Genomic DNA, 15,347 nt, shown 5'->3' with positions numbered 1-15,347 from the left:
CATCCTTATATGGTACAACCTGGAGCATGCCGACACTAGGATGAAGGAAAATAAGTTGAAAAAGAAATAAAAGATGAAGTCTTGAGATGGTACAGTGGGCATAATCCTAACGTGCAGGCGACCTCACAGGGACTCAAGTAGATAGTTCAGAAACATATAGGGGATAATCCTTGTTTTCTTGACTTCAAATGACTCGTGTCGTCCTAATTGGTAAGAACTTGTTAGTGTAAGCATATGCTTGCAAAAAATTCCAGCTATCCATGCATCTTCAAATGGTAGAAGCAAAATCTACTGAAGCACACTCACATTTATGAAACCCTTGTTTTCTAGTTGATCATCTGATAAATTTTCATCACTACCAAAAGAAACATAATCATTCAGCAGCCAGAAGACATTATGGATGCGATAAGTAACAATCAATGGGTCGGTCTTTCTAGCAATGATAGAAAAAAAGTGACCATTGTAGATTTGAACATGATTAGGAAACTTCCAATCGTCTTCCTGTGGATGATTTAAAAAGTGCCAACAAACATTTCTAGAAAGTTGTTCGAAGTTTGATCGAATCATAGGAGAAGTCTGAACCATCTACTATTTAGAGTCTTGATATTGATAAAAAATTCTGAAACTGAAAAATTACACACCAGGAAAGAGGAAAACCCAATCATCAGGGATTGTCAAGTTGGCACAAGCCGAAGATGTAACAGAGATAGAAAGTACCATTCCTGCTTCAAAACTTACAACTTTCATGTTAATCTACACATGTACAAATCCCTATAAATCTACAAAACAATGAGCCTGAAAATGAATGTAACCCAAAAGACCAAATCCTTCATGCGTGAATCCTTGTAAATTTATAAACAAACACCTCCCGAAATACAAACCATATCACAGATCGAAAGAAAGGGCCACCCAACCCCATAGCAAGCACATTATGACAGGGAAAATATCGATCAAAGAAACCCCCAACCCCAGCACCCCCGCCGCGTCCTGAAATCTCAAACAGAAGAGAAAGAAAAGAAAGGATCGGACGCAAAATCTCACCAAGAACGCGCCGAATAGACGCAAGCAGCAGACACCGAAGAAAGCAGAGCAACAGGAGAAAGCAGCAGACTACCCATGAAACGACGACCACCGCCGGCGGGCCGACCCCCGACAACAGCAGCAAGGAGCCGCACAGGAGCACTCAGCACAAAAGCACCTACCACCCTGACACAAATGCATCGCTCATCCCACGAGCACCGCAAACCTGCACCGAGCAACTGTGCAGCCATCGATCAGCCCACACCCCATACAGAGAGGGATAGCAGAGAAACGCCCAGTCGCCCAACACAGAAAAAAGAACGCCTCCAAAGGCTAGGAAAGGCCTACACATCAGCCTCGTAGAAACTGTTGATTGCCTCAGCGAGCCGATTCAGCAACGCATAAACTTAGAACGGATTAGCACGATGATAACCATTTCCGTCAATTAAGGGTGCGTTTGGTTCCTCGGCAAAATCAGTTATAGCCTCGCTAGGCAAGGACTAGCGTTTGGTACCGCTAAGAAAACCTGGCTTTTAGGGGCCAGCTAGCCTCGCTAGGCCAGGAAAACCTCGCCCATCGTGGAGAGCCGAATCGGCTCGCTCTCAACGGCAAGCAAGCATGCACAAAAAAAGGTCCACGTTGGCCCGCACGTACACGCACGTAACTGCCAGCAAAACTGATGCATCCAAATGCGTAGCTTACGGCAAGGCTGGCAAAGCTGAGCTAGGCTAGCTGGGCTAGCTTAAGCATAGCCCACCCAGCAATGCAACCAAACGTTCCCTAAGATACTATGATTTTTCCATATATATACGGGCCCTGACAACAAAGAACTTACAGAGCATCCATAAACCACTTCCTGCATACACTTCGTCTTCACGGCATTCAGCCTACTTTTGCCGTACCTTATGCTGAAACCATGCTCCCATGAGTACGGGCTATAGAAATCATATGCTTCGCCCAACGAGTCAAATGTTAAACCAATAGCAAGCTCAACTACATGGTCCCCCAGTTTATCAGCATACTCCTTAATTGTCTGTTCCACTGCGCCGACTCTTTCATGACATGGAGCCCTATCCGGAGGCTGATTACCGATTCTCACCCTGCACTCCTGCAGCATGATAAGCATTTTTATTCATTGAACCAAACAGATGAATGCCCATCTTTCTATTTTTTCTGAACAACTAAATACTTCAGCTCCAGCACAGGCAAACACAAGCCTTACATTTCACATCTGTTTACAAACCAAGCTAGTTATATCTACTGCATGGCATTCCTTTTTATTTATTTTATCATTATCCACTGAATCAGGGGATTTGTTTTCCAAACCTGACAGTGCAGTGCACAGCATAAGAAACTCATCCTACCTATGCTTAAAAAAATGCAATTTACCTCTTAGTCCACCCAGAGCCTCCATCAGCACTCTCTGTTCGATCTTGAATCAAAGCCTCCTGGTCCATATCAAGATGTGCTTCAACACAGTCGTGTTCAATGGCATCAGCGTTGTCACCCTCACTCTCACTGTAAAAGACATGGTGGCGCCGCCGGCAGCAACACTTTCCTCGCGCGCACACAGCAGCACACTGGCCAAGAGAGCTCCACCCTAATCCACAGATGACCGCCCCGCGACACCCATTGGCGGAGTCTTCTTCCCCAAGACCAGCCCCACCAATCAAACTCCATCAGGGCTGTTAGGAGCCCTCCTAGCATGTACGCACATGGGCTTGCCCACTGGGCCGCTCATGGACCTGGCCCGCCTGCTACCCCATCGCTGCAACTACAAGTACCAGATCGAAGGCAAGGAGCAAACCATCCAGTGGATCACGGACCAACCCAGCGGCGGCTACCTTCCTCTCTTCTCCTACCTCTGCTCCCCCAGTTCATCTGTAACTCAATTCCTGTATCAGATCGTGAGTGTGTGTGAACTATAATCTAGAGGAGATATATCCTGTACCTTACATCTGGTATACAGAGCCAGGCACCACCCTTCCCCAAATTCTTTCCCCATTTTTTTTCACCACCACCATCCGACGGAATCAACCATGGATCCGTTCCTTCAGGAGTATCTCGAGCGGCTCGGCGCCAGGCTCGACGCCTACACCAACGCCGCCAGGTCCCTCGCCGATAAACTGAACGCCCTTGACGTCAGTTGGGCCACCAGTTCACCCGCCGTCGTCCACAACCCACCATCAGCTACCACTTCGCCGGAGAGCACAACCAACGCGTCGGCGCCCGTCCCGGACGTCTCCGGCTCCACCACCAAGGCCCAGGAGATTCCCACGGTCGCCCATGATGCAGCCCCGGTGTGCATCACGATGGTGCCCGTCACCTGTTCGACGGAGTGCTCGACCCAGGTTGACACCATCGACAGCGTCGACGAGGTCCATGACGCTGCTACCACCGTCCACCTCGAGCCCACGGTCGACCCGGTCCACCAAGCAGTTGAGCAGCTCGCTCCGGTGCAGGCAACGGCCTCCATCGGCACCAACACTCCCTCTTGTGCCGAGGTCGTTTCTCCCGTGACGACCACCACCGACGTCGACCCCAATGCCGGCATGCAGGAGCTTGATGCCCTCTCTGGCGACACCGCCACCCAACTGATGAGCAAGGCGGACCACGACGTCGCCCTCATCATCCGCAGCGACCCTGCTCTGCCGGTGCTGACCATGTGTTCGACAGACGGTCTACTCCAGGATGGCGAATGGCTGAAGCCTGTTCGTCTTGTGGACATGAGCAAAACCTCGTGCCTGCCGCCGATACAGCAAGGAATCGGGCAGCAACCATGGCCACCACCTGTGCGAGTGAGGACCAGATACATCAGAAACCTGTTCAGGCCCAAGCCATGGCCGTCTTTCAAGTTTCATTCAGATACAAGCTATCAGGAGGAGCCATGTACAGGTATACATTGTCCGCATGAATTCAATTTTGGACTCGGCAGGAAGCTATACAGAGATGTGGTTTTCCCTCCGGTTTCTTGTTATGAGGTGATTTCCGTGGAAGAGCATTCCAGTTGTTTGTCAGTTGCACAGTTGCAATCCAGGCGTCCACCGAATCAGGCACCACCTGATGCTAACGCATCAAATGAATTGGCATTTCTCAATGTGGATATCTCTGCAAGTTTAAGTGTTGATGCATGGTTCAGTCTACTGCGAAAATGCATAAGGAAACTCACAGTCTGCTGCGTTATCTTCTGTGTGCAATCCTCTTATGAACTGTGTGCTCAAGATATACAACTGAAACTTGGGTTCAGTCAAAAAAATGTTCAGCTGAAGCTACAATATTTTGCCTGCGATTGTCGAGCAATGATGACGCGCTGCTTGGTTTTACTATCTCCTGCTGACATTGATTATGAGCTGTGGCGTCGACCAAATCAAACTGAAAATTGTGGTGTGCTTCTGAAGTTCAGAATATTGCATATTTTTTTAGCCCCTTCAGTCAACCTGCAACCATGGCCTTCTTGCAGACTATCACCGATTTCTCTAGCTAGCATATCTGAACAATGGATATTTAACTATGACGAACATGCCGTTGTATCTATTATTCCATGGCATGAGAAATTGCACAGGGCCATGAATACCAGGAGAATGTCAGTGAATTGGTCATTTTTGAGTCGAAGGGAAATTAAGTTTCGATCTGAAGCGAACTATCTTGAGGAGCTATGTTCAATTTGGTCTGACTGCCACCATACTGCAATTATTTACTTGAGGGAAGAGGGAATTATGGAGAGAAAGATTCCCACCGTGCAAGCACCTTATAAGGGAGTGGGAATGCAGGCAACTAGAAGGCTCTGTGTCCCTAGACCACCTGCCAAACCTCCTGAAGATTATGACAAGTGCATCCTTCTTTTCATAAGAATGCGGACTATCACTACAACATCATCTCCAAGCTGTGTGCTGACCACGTTGAAGCCACTGTTTGAGATGCTACATCTGCCGTTGCAAGGAAACTACGGTGCACTGTCTGATTCTTCACGTTGTCCTATGCATTCACAGCTGGGTAGTTTTTTCTTGCTTAAATGGTATCTTCAAATTACATTCATTTCTCTAACGGCACCCCGGGGCCAGTGCAATTCTGAACATTTTCAACCTTGGATCACCAGCACAAAGGTACTATATTTCACAGACTTTGCCACCAGAAGTCGATATATGTCCCAGTTACATTTTCAAGCTTGTCATAGTAGCAGCCGGACAGTGACTCGGGAAACATCTTCTCTTGGCACATTGCATACACATGCAAGTTGTATGGCCTATCTGAATCTTATCAACATTACTTTGAGGGTGTTCAGAATCAATACATGGGATGCAGGTGACCTACAAAAAAGCGTACAGTCTTATATATCCTATATGGTGCAGCAACTAGTAAGTGTTGAATACCTTACCTATGGTCTTGCCCACTGGGAAATTTATTTGGAGAAGTTTGCACTGCTGTGGAAGATGAAGAAACATGGTTCAAACAATTCAGTTGTTACTGTCACTTCTTCCTTCAGACAGAGCAGCGACATTTGTTCTGTTCAGAACGTCCTATTACTTACCTGGGTTGATTACTTGGAAGCTTGCTCTGTCCTAGCACATTTGAATCTGGATATTCATTGGTGCAAGGGAACAAGCGTTGAGCCCAGTGCACTTGATGTGTATCAAGCTGGACATCGGTCCTATGAGCTCCATTCAGATTATCATCTCTTTTATGCTATCGAGTTGTTGGGGCCTCACTGGGGCATCTACCAGCTGGTAACACCTTGGGATCCTGGACGAATTGCATTGTGGCTGTTATTGAAATGGACTTGACAAACTATTATTCAAGGAGGGTGGGGTGTCATCGCTTTCACTGTCGGCTTCCTGCAAGGCTCCATCGACCACAACTGCCCCGGCTTCGACAACGACAACTTTGGCACCTCATTTGGTTGGGTCGCCACCGGCCACGGCCACCACAACCCGATCGTTCAAGTCAAGCCTGATTTCGGCTACCACCACTACTTCAAGGTAGTCAAGGAACATCGAGTGCAGTGGGATCCAGGCGGCTCTTGGTGGTTTCGGCTTGGGGGCAAGCCGAATTTTAAGGAAGGGGGGATGTTAGGAGCCCTCCTAGCATGTACGCACATGGGCTTGCCCACTGGGCCGCTCATGGACCTGGCCCGCCTGCTACCCCATCGCTGCAACTACAAGTACCAGATCGAAGGCAAGGAGCAAACCATCCAGTGGATCACGGACCAACCCAGCGGCGGCTACCTTCCTCTCTTCTCCTACCTCTGCTCCCCCAGTTCATCTGTAACTCAATTCCTGTATCAGATCGTGAGTGTGTGTGAACTATAATCTAGAGGAGATATATCCTGTACCTTACAAGGGCCACCACGCTACAGGCTTCATCCGAGAAGATGGGCAACCTGCGTACATTCAATCGAAGGCCTAAGCTTTTTCCCATGGTGGATTTGCGAATGGCAGCGACAAACATTTTGTACTACAAGTAGGGATTTCGTACCTGTCCATCGGAGAGACGGGGAAATCCATCGCCATGGCTGCGCCACCGCTAATCAGAGACACGCCCGCCCACGAGATTAGTGCGGCAGCGTGCGAGAACACAGCCGAGGCACCCGCCGCCGCGGCCGCCGCCCACCGGCTCTCTAGCCGCTCTCTGACACTATACGTACATCTGCTTTTCCCATCTTTTCTGTTCCCGTAGTCCAGCTGAAAAATACACGGCACACATCCCCGTGCGATCCTGGACGACCCAGATATCAGGTTCATCTGGACCCGGAAGCCAAAACTCCACTCCCTGCATAATGCATTGCATCTTTGTAAATAACACTTCAGTGGGAATGATATGTTATTATTATTCCGGAAATGAAGACCCTATATACAAATCATGATTGGTTAAAATACTATTTGGTAGATACTTCTAATTTAGATTTATATGGTTACTTTGATACTAACATCTATTTTTTATCTTCATGCTTTGATATATTTACTAAATTTCTAGCATTCCATCATCATAATGGATGGCGCGGCAACGCGCGCCATCGATGATCTAGTTATCTAAAACAATAAGGTGTGCATCAAGGGGGGCTGCTCGAGCGTGCCACGTGGGCGGAGGCGTACTGTGCGATGCAGCCAATGGCGTGATGGGCGCACTGTATATCGAAGGAAGAAAAGAAACAAAACGCAATCTCCTCGAGCACTCATTCTCCGTTCGGTTCGCACCCAGCGCCTCCTCCAGTTAGGGTTACCGCCGCCGCCCTCCCCCATGCTCGTGCCCTCCATCTCCCGCCCCGAGCTCCATCTCCTCCACCCGCGGCCTGCGCTCCGTCCTTCCCTCCTTGTTGGCACTCAACCCGGCGAGCGTGAACCGTCGCAAACCGCAGCAGAGGGAGACGTGGAGAGGACATCAGGCCGAGGTGAGTTCCCAATCATCTCTCTGTATTTCTTGATGCGTGGGACCGGCCCCTCCTCTGCTTTCTATTCTCCGCTTGTCATCGTTGTCAAGGTGCGCTTCGTGGTCCGCTCATGCATATCCATGGATGTTTCTGTGTTGATTTTCAATTCCTGCCTGTGTCAGTTTGTTCACGCTCATGAGGTGTTTGATCTTATGTCTCCTCGCTGTGGTACGTTCAATTTTCTTTTCTTATTTTAGAAATCGCGATGACCGGTTCATCGTTAGATTTGGTTCGCTGTTTCATCTGCTCAGTGGGTTGTCTCTGTCTTTATAGGTATGATTTGCAGCGGGTTTTTTTTGCCGCTTCAGTTTATTGTGCTTTTTCTTGTATGAGGTTCCAAGAAAGATTGTTCGGTTGGTTCTTCTTTTTCTTCTTAGAGATTTTGAGCAAGATTGTTATATGTGGCAGTATGAAGATGGATTTGAAATAAATTCTGCTGTGCTGTGCACTTTAAAACGAGACGAACTTAACTGAAGTTGTTAGTGCCATTTAAAATACAGTGATCTTGCTTCAAAAAAAAAAATACAGTGATCTACGTACAAAGTTGGGCCGTATGGCTTCCGAGCTGCGCCAAGCGATGGAAGAGCTTATGCATCCCTCGCCGCCGCAGCCAACGCAGACAAGCCCTTCGGAGCCGCTGCCGGCTGAGCCAGTGCCCGCGCAAGCCAAGTCTCCCACGGGCCTGGCTACGATCCGGCGTCGAGCAAGGCGATCCGATTTCCCCTCTTGCTGGGCAATGGCAGCTTCGGCACTAGGTGCCTGGTGAAGGCCAACCATTTTCATCACCCAGCTTCCGGACAAGGAACTTCCACCACTACGATGTGTGTTTCTTGTTCTTCTATTTTCCCCATAATTAATCAGCAACGCGGCGCTAGCTTCTACTAAAAATTAGGTGTTCATAGTCACATAATTTTTCATAGAATCACTACAAAACTGTAAGTTTTGAACTTATGCTCGCTCATACAAATCTGTGCATGTATGCATGCATGTCCTCTGGAATAACTATTATAAGCTAGCAGCTGACATGCGTGTACATGCATGTTGTTATCAGCAATCCAGCATCAATCTGTCTGAATAATGAGCTTGAATATAATTTCAGAATAAGAACACAGTGAGTTTATTAAATGCATGGTTTGGTTTGCTGAGAGATTAGCACACAGTTAACTTGATCCAACAGAACAGCAAATTCGATGACCATGCATGTTTGACAAGAAGACGATCAACACCACTCTCCCTAAACAGATCATAAGATCATACTAAAAGGTAGAAGACCCCATGCTAGAAAAACATAATGTACATACAGTTTCAGTTCTTTCTTAGGAAGGAACAATCAGCAACATACTAATTAACTAGCTGCTGGTAGATCCGGTTCTCCAAAGTACTCAAAAGAAAAAAGTTGTAATTTGATGGACTAATTAACTAGTTCTCTTTTATTTCTCATTTTTGGAGTGAGATAGATGGACCGTAATAGCACTTGTATTTACTCAATTTTGTTGTTTTTTCATACAAGTCCTTCTTTTCCATGTTGAGTCAAATGTCTCTGATATTTTTTTCTTTTACTTTCCAGGTTTCCTGGAACTAATAGATGGAGGGGTGTTAGGGCTGAGATTGGGATCGGATGAATTGCTCTGTCGATTTTGTTCACTGTTGTGTAGTAGTATGTACAGCAACAACATTACTGTAACGGTGCCTTTTTGTTTCATGAATAGATGTAGTTTTCCATGCATTTCTCTCTGGTTGAATAGATCGATTAAGTTTCTCCTTTAATTTTCATGTGGAAGAACACAGGGTTTCTCCCACATTTATCCATATATTACTGCTCGTTTGCATTGAGCTAATTGATTTTAACGGCGTGTAGGCAATGCATGGCAAGAACAACCAAAGCTGCTCCATCTGAGAAACAAGAGTCAGAATATGTAGCTACTGTTGCAGAAGGAGTATGTACTGAAGTAGCAGATGAGTAAGTAGGCTGTACACCTCCTGATAGGATGTACTGACGCTTATTGCTTTCAATTAATAGTTTGTCCTATTTTATTGGTATGACAGTGATTATTCTATGTAAAGATAGCAATTTTATAAGCTACTCAGCTTGTTTGTTGCAACTGGAGTCTATAGAAACTAGAAAGGACGATGCCATGTCCCTGTCTAACTATATTTTTCTCTGAATGTTTTGTTTAGAACTTGTTCCTAGCAGATTTGAAAATTCTGGGGATGAGATAGATTGCAGCAGTACACCCTATCACCTGATGGAGAAAAGGAGCCTAGAGAAGAACGTTTAGCTTAAACTGGAACTGAGGTATATGCTTTTTCAGTATACATGCTTTTTTTTACTCTTTCCAGCTAATGATAGTTCAGTTGTGACAAGTAAATAATAATTTGTTATCATGTGACCAGGTACTTCACACCTTATTAGGGATGTCTTCTACCAAATGGGCTTTTGACCGATGAGGACATAGTAGCACTCTCGGGTGACCAGGTGCGTCTTCGGCTGTATCCTTGAAATATTTCACTACTTATGTTGGATGGAGGATTAATCTCATATTTGCAAGGGATATTTACTAACGAACTACCAAAAATATATAGCTCTTTATTGTCACAAGTTTTTATATCAAAGGCACACACGAGCATGTCTGTTAGTAGCATTCTGTTCGAAGTCTACGGGATTTCATATGCAGAAGTGAGTAAGAAAGTAAATATAAGATTGTTCTTTTCCTGCGAAAGTTTTCATTGTGCAGGTTTGCCTACTTAATTCAAGTAGTACTGGTGGACTAACATCATACATCCAGAATGCCAAAAGGCTTTTGGTCGATCCAAGGCAACTTTAAGATATGTAGTCTGGCTGATTATGAAATATACCAAAAAGTGAGTACAACTTATGTTAAGTTATAGTCCGGAGTCTTCATGTTGATTTATTTGAAATTTTGAAATGATTATAATTGGAAGTGTCACCTCAATTTCTGAGAGTAGTTGCATCCTAATGATTTACATCCTCTTGATGTTTTCTCTGAAATTTTCACATCCTATAGATGAACTTTTTCTACTGAATTTTTTACCCTCTTGGTAGTTGATGTTCTGAAGTTGAAGCAGCTATGGTCTACAGATTTATAAGTACCCCACGTAATGAAGAAGTAGATGTTTCAAAGGATGGATCGGGTCTTTTTGTATCTGAACTGATGCCGACTTGCCGCTACCAAGGAAAATGTGATTTCCCGTCTATTTTGCAGCCTGCATTAGTAGTTCAAGTTTATACCCTTGAATAATTTTCTTCATGAGCAAGTGGTGACTCTTGGTTCATCTACTTTGTAGTTATCACCTTCAGGTGTCTCTTTATTTTAGATTGTGGAGTAATCACATGATCTGTCAAAATATTGGTTTGGCAGAATAGAGTAGTTGCTGAAGAGATCAATTGGATTTTGCTGGTCTGGACTCCTAATAATTTTTACCATTTGCTAATTGCGGAACTATATGTTGACTAGAAAAGTTAAGCTAATATGATGTTTGTCATTTAATACACATCAATATCATACGAGAAAACAATTATATTCATGTTCCTACATATGCTCGTGTCAGGAGTGGACCAGTGCATTGGCATTCAGATAGTGGACCAGTGCATTGACATTTAGGTGGGAATACTTCTGATGATCGAGATATTCATCAAGTGGGCATGCCTCATATTCATATTTATCTTTCTCGATTTGAATACACGCTGTACAAATATGTTTGAATTAAATTCACATAAGGGAGTATTAATTTTTTAAGATATTTGTAATAAATATGAGCTGGCTAGCTACTAAGATGTCCTATTGTCGGATATCTGGACTACCATCACTCGATGAAATCTTATTTGGTTCTGTTTAATGCAATGCAGGTGGAGAACATGTCCTTCTTTTATGCTGAGCTCATGTTGGTTCATTACACAATGCTTATCTACTCACCATCTGTCATTGCAGCAATATCCCAAAGTACCACATCGGCTTGGCCGAGTTACAATTGATGTACGTCTTCCTACTCACTTTTCTGAAATCTGATTATTGCATCAAACCGGAACCTGAGTTTGAGTTATAATGATCCTCTTGCAATATTTAATAAGAATGGTATATAGTACTGGAATGCTTATCTTATAACAATGATGATATAAGGCACTACTTACAATCATTGGATCATTTTCGCCATATCATTACAATTTTTTAACCCAAACAACGTTTTTAAATGCTCTTAGGCTAGGGCGGCGAGATGCAGAGGAGCCCTGGGTACAGAACTACAGGTGAAGGGAGGTGGGTGGCAGGTCTAGCAACTATGGTCAGGGTGGCTGTGTGAAGAACAGAGAGGTGGGCGAGGAAGTGTTGAACTAACTGATGCTATGGAGATGAATCAGGGAGATTAGAGGAGAGAAGTTGAGAGAGATTTAGGCGATGTTCAGTAGAAGAGGATTTTTTCTAGCTATGTGAGCCCAAGATGTGCGATGCTCAACAAGGTATGTGTCTGTTTTGGAGGTCGCCCGCCTTTTGGAGCATATTAGACTTTGATTTCAATCGATGCTGTGCTCTGGCATCAACCTTGTAAGATGTCACCTCTCAGTTAATATAGATATATTAGCATGCTATATGCTTTGACGACTGAACACTTTGCTTCTACACTTCTGCTAAGTATACTCTTTTTAAACAACTGGCTTTTTTTCTGGACTGCATACACACGTTCACAAATGCATTAGCTAGATTGGTGCGCACAAGACCACAGAGGAGGCACGCCACGGGCGCGCCCCTGCCACTAGTGTGTTATAAGGCGGCGTGTCCATCAGAGATACCAACATCCCACCACTATGACCTGTTTAATCTTCAATGTCGGCATTAGAGGTAGTGGCGTTTGATCAATAGACAAGATATATACTCCACTAGTTGAATGCCCGTGCGTTGCTATGGGACAAGAAACTTATGTATAGGGACGTTGATAAAAATGTCATGCGTTGCTACGGGACAAAAAAATTATGTATTGGAACATTGATAAAAATGTCATTGTAATTCATGAGCATGTGCTTACGAATGCATCTGGACAAATGTCGTCTTAAACTTGCTACCATTGTACGATGTTGATAAAAATGTCATGCGTTGCTACAGGACAAAATTTACGTATATGGATATTGATAAAAATTTCATTGTAATTCACGAGCATGTGCTTACCAATGCGTTGGGACAAATATCAGCTTAAACTTGGTACCATTGTACAGGCAATCACCTCATGCCAGTCAAGTTTCTTTCCTTGGCGATTGCATAAACATAATGCATATACAAATTGACATAAAAATGCATGTGTGCAAAAAATGTCATATAGTAGTTCAAAAACATTAGGATTCCTCTTCAACTTGAAATGTGCTTTGACATCATATGGAAGCAAAAGCAGAGCAAATAACTAATTATCACTTATTAAACTATTACAAAGTTGATTCCAGCAAACAAATTGCAAATACAAGCATACTTAAAAATAATAATAACAATGCACTTCTCTTTTCGGAGCACACACCGATCCACTTTTCTCCTTTTCTACAAGTTGGAGGACATGATGACCGCACCGTCACGTCCATATCTTCTAGCTACGGTCCGGTAACTCCCGTTGTTGTCCCCCTTACCTCCTGTCACTGCCTCCCTTTTTGTCCTCATGTTGAAATTCTCAATGCCAAGCACTGGCTAGCTCAATAACAACACCAATGGCAGTTTCTCTTGTCCAAATAGCTGACAATGCAATTAAGATTTTTAATTATAAGTAAGGAACCAAAGTAAATGGACATTTGGGCTAGCCTAAAATAATGGAAGATTTTTAGAAGTGTAATTCCAAAGATATTAGCTACTAATGTGAAAGTATCAAGCATGGTTTGAGCAAAAATTCATATGACCATGCCTGCAACTTCCAACATTTTTAGAATCAAATTCAAGACCTTTTAGTTAGGAAGCAACCACAACATAAACCAGATTGATATATTTGTGTCTGTATATTTGTGTCACAGACAGATCTATAATAGGTAAAAGGCAAAAGGATAGATAAGTGGACTATCATCTACAGACAAAACAAGAAAGAATAAATACCTGCCTTACAAAAGTTAAGCCTCCAGGAGTAACATTGTGGTGCCCAGATAGTTTCCAACATGTGCTACTGAAAACATGTTGAAAGCTATCTAGGAAATTGTTACATATTGAAAACTATATGAGAAAATGTTACATGTTGGAAACTATGTGGACAAATGTTACATGTTGAAAAACATGTTGGATACTATCTGGTAATCGGCTAATGACAACGAGGCGAAGATTTTCCCGCTGGCCATAAGCTGAAACACTTCCCCATGGATCTTCTTCTTTGAAAGAAAAATGTAACCCTCACATGCACAGTGTTCTGCGGTCGTGACCTAATTATAGGAGATGAAATGTAAGCAACTATGCTTTAACTGTGTATGCAGGTGCATTAACATTTCTTCACACTTGGAAGATTCCAACATGACTACATGGTTACAACCGTGCAATTATCTCCTAAAATGATTAGGCGGGTATTGTTGGTTGAATGATCAGGAGCATGGTCATAATGCCATGTCCAGTAGCCTGTGGTCGAAAGTAGAAAACATAATTGGATTAGTTATTCACGAAACAAATACGTGTAAAAACAAAGCTAATAAATTATTTGTAGATGCATAACGCGCGAAAAGAATTGTGTACGTACTGGTTCATATATGGCTCCTTAAGGAAACAAAAGAAGTTGTCTACATAATAATCAAGTAGAGAGAAGAGGAGAAACCATATGAGAAAGAACAATTCAAAGATCACTTAGACCTCGTTTAATTCCACTTTGTACCTAAATATTAACAGAACGATAATATAGTCATGCAGAAAATAAGAGATAACCAAATTGGGCATACGAACAGTAGCACTTACAATTGTTGTTCTGTATCAAACCATTTGTTGGACCTTGTGCATGGGGAACCTGCAAGTCAAGAAATGATTCTTTCTTCTTTTATTGTACTGGAAGTTGTTCCATTAGAACCAAATAAAGACCAAGCAAAAGGAGATACAATAAGCACTGATGTAAGATGAGCCCAGAGTATATTCTTCACTGAAGTCCCCTGCAGTTTTGCAACACCTACGTTGTTGTGGACTTGGACAATGGGACATGCAGACGCATGCCTTTGGTTTCAGTCCAGAAGGTGATGATGCTTGGGCCGGCAGTAAAGGCAAAACTGCAGAATTTTGATTATTTGGTCTTGTGTGCACTTAGCCATATAGCATATTAAAATTAATCCAATCAAGCTTGCCGATCTAGCTATGATCTAGCTATTGTCGGTCAGCTGATGCTTTCCCTATGATTTTTGTTGCCTTAGATCGGTCCTACAATTGATGCATGGCCTCTAATGGCGTTCCTATCCAAGTGACTTCAAGCCTCGTCGGAGAATTTATGGTCACGCCACCCATCTGAAGCTCGTCTCCATCTCCATCGCTATGCCCATGTACGCCGTGAACCATGTACGAGCTGCTCCGCCCGCGGGCACCTCCACTGCTACCATTACAGTTTCGATGGATTTGTACTCCGATAATGGATTAAACAATCGGACATTGTTGAAGGAATTTTTTGTTGCGTACAACCATTAGAAAGGAGTTTTAATTCTTGTTCTACGCAATGTCATATAAACACTGCCCTGCAAACAATTGCCATGCATGCAAGGGCAACATATCACATTTTTTATGGCTGGAACTGGAAGCAGAAACATAAAAATTGGTGACCTTTCACCAACTGTACAATTGATGGCATTTAATAGTCTAGAAATATACTCTGGCCGAAGATTGTGACCAGTCTGAAATTAGCGTTTGAAGGAAGATAATGGTTATCGTAGAACTTACCGGATAGGGCACGGATCTGCCACTCCAAT

At 43.8% G+C, this 15,347-nt stretch overlaps 2 long non-coding RNA genes across 11 annotated transcripts; one reads left to right on the top strand and one right to left on the bottom strand.

Annotated features, from left to right (window-relative positions):
* Positions 1-1,278: 1,278 nt before the first annotated feature.
* Positions 1,279-6,467, bottom strand: LOC123119937 (uncharacterized). The gene is made up of 3 exons (XR_006459104.1): positions 6,350-6,467; positions 2,410-2,971; positions 1,279-2,128 (listed from the first exon to the last, which is right to left on the bottom strand). It is a non-coding gene; the product is annotated as an uncharacterized lncRNA (long non-coding RNA).
* A 679-nt stretch (positions 6,468-7,146) lies between these two features.
* Positions 7,147-14,994, top strand: LOC123119936 (uncharacterized). Of its 10 annotated transcripts, none has more exons than XR_006459102.1 (8): positions 7,148-7,405; positions 9,012-9,101; positions 9,303-9,404; positions 9,623-9,740; positions 9,839-10,306; positions 10,545-10,645; positions 11,313-11,439; positions 11,664-12,070. It is a non-coding gene; the product is annotated as an uncharacterized lncRNA (long non-coding RNA). The 10 variants fall into 10 exon arrangements; XR_006459101.1 differs by having other exon boundaries at positions 10,532-10,645; XR_006459098.1 differs by having other exon boundaries at positions 7,147-7,405; positions 9,839-9,920; positions 10,166-11,439.
* Positions 14,995-15,347: the final 353 nt, after the last annotated feature.

This window comes from Triticum aestivum, chromosome 5D (genome assembly GCF_018294505.1).
Source record: "Triticum aestivum cultivar Chinese Spring chromosome 5D, IWGSC CS RefSeq v2.1, whole genome shotgun sequence".
Lineage (NCBI taxonomy): Eukaryota > Viridiplantae > Streptophyta > Magnoliopsida > Poales > Poaceae > Triticum > Triticum aestivum.
Note: the sequence above shows the minus strand (reverse complement) of the source record. Positions and strands in the feature narration are given on the sequence as shown.